The sequence below is a fragment of the Gracilinanus agilis genome, chromosome 4 (assembly GCF_016433145.1).
Source record: "Gracilinanus agilis isolate LMUSP501 chromosome 4, AgileGrace, whole genome shotgun sequence".
Lineage (NCBI taxonomy): Eukaryota > Metazoa > Chordata > Mammalia > Didelphimorphia > Didelphidae > Gracilinanus > Gracilinanus agilis.
The window spans coordinates 61,256,674-61,257,947 of NC_058133.1; the positions used below are offsets into that span (position 1 = coordinate 61,256,674).

At 53.3% G+C, this 1,274-nt stretch overlaps 1 non-coding gene across 1 annotated transcript; it reads left to right on the plus strand.

Annotated features, from left to right (window-relative positions):
* Positions 1-300: 300 nt before the first annotated feature.
* Positions 301-372, plus strand: TRNAP-CGG. Its single transcript has one exon. It is a non-coding gene; the product is annotated as a tRNA-Pro (tRNA).
* The last annotated feature ends 902 nt before the right edge of the window (positions 373-1,274 follow it).

Genomic DNA, 1,274 nt, shown 5'->3' on the forward strand with positions numbered 1-1,274 from the left:
GTCTGTGGCTCCTCGGCTTTTGGACCAGTTCGTCTGCCAGAACTGATTCTTTGGCGTTCCCTTTCCCTCTGGTGGCCGGTTGGCCGGGCGGAGAAGAGTTGGGGGCGGGGCGGTCACGAGAGCTTGCAGTTCCCTTACCGCGCGCGGCTGCGCGCGCGGTCCCAGTGGCCGGGCTGGCTCCCGAGGCGGAGGGCCTGTGAGGGGGAGGGGTTCAGCACCAGCCTGTCTCTCTAGGGCGGAAGTGAGGAGCGGGGTGGGGCGGAGCTGAAGGGAGCAGCTGGGGCAGTTTTAGTTAGAAGTGGCTCGTTGGTCTAGGGGTATGATTCTCGCTTCGGGTGCGAGAGGTCCCGGGTTCAAATCCCGGACGAGCCCAGGTTTTTTTCGCCTCCGCTTCCATTTTTCATATTTCCTCACAAACGACGAGATTTAAGTCTCCGAACGCTCTGAACGAGCTTGGGAAACCCAGAAAGTGGTCTCTTTTCTCTCGCCCGAGGAGCTCTGGGCACGTGCATTGGAGTAGGACCTCGGGACAATAGTTGGGGAGGGGAAACCGGGAGAGCAGTTGGTCGTTTCTACAAATGCTTCACTCGAGACACGCGTGGCTCCTTTGCCACGCTGCTTGTGCGCATCTTTACACTTTCGTCTACCTTTGCAAATTTGCTGGCCCAGGGCTAAGTTGTCCAAATTGTCTTTGAGGGGCACTCCACAGAAAAGACAGGGGGTTGCCGGAATCACGGACTGCATGTGGGGAGAGGCCCCCTGGGCAAAGGGCGAGAGAGAACAAGCGTGAAATGGATGCAAAGGGAACAGGCCTTCCCTCCCACCCCCAAGAGTATTCGACAGAAAAGAAAGACCCCACATCTTCAAAGAGTAGGTTAGGGTTTGTATTTGTACTGAGTTTGCTTGGTTTGGGAGGAAGAGGGAGGGCTGAGGGAGAAGAGGAAGCTTAGGAAAGAGGGAATTCCATTAGCAAAATGCATACCCCGCCAACACTACAAGTCATCGAGTTTAATTTATACCTTTAAAAATTATTCAAGGATCAGATTATTTTAAAGTATTAATTTCCAGGACGGAAAAGAGGGCTCGTCCGGGATTTGAACCCGGGACCTCTCGCACCCTAAGCGAGAATCATACCCCTAGACCAACGAGCCAGCATACTCAGCTTATTCTTACCATTATAAAGAAGTCTAGTGATATGTAGTCTAACTTTGGGGCCCCCTGCTGGTGGTTGCACCTTGTTGCATCTGAAATCTATTAAGTGAGACCTAAAATCT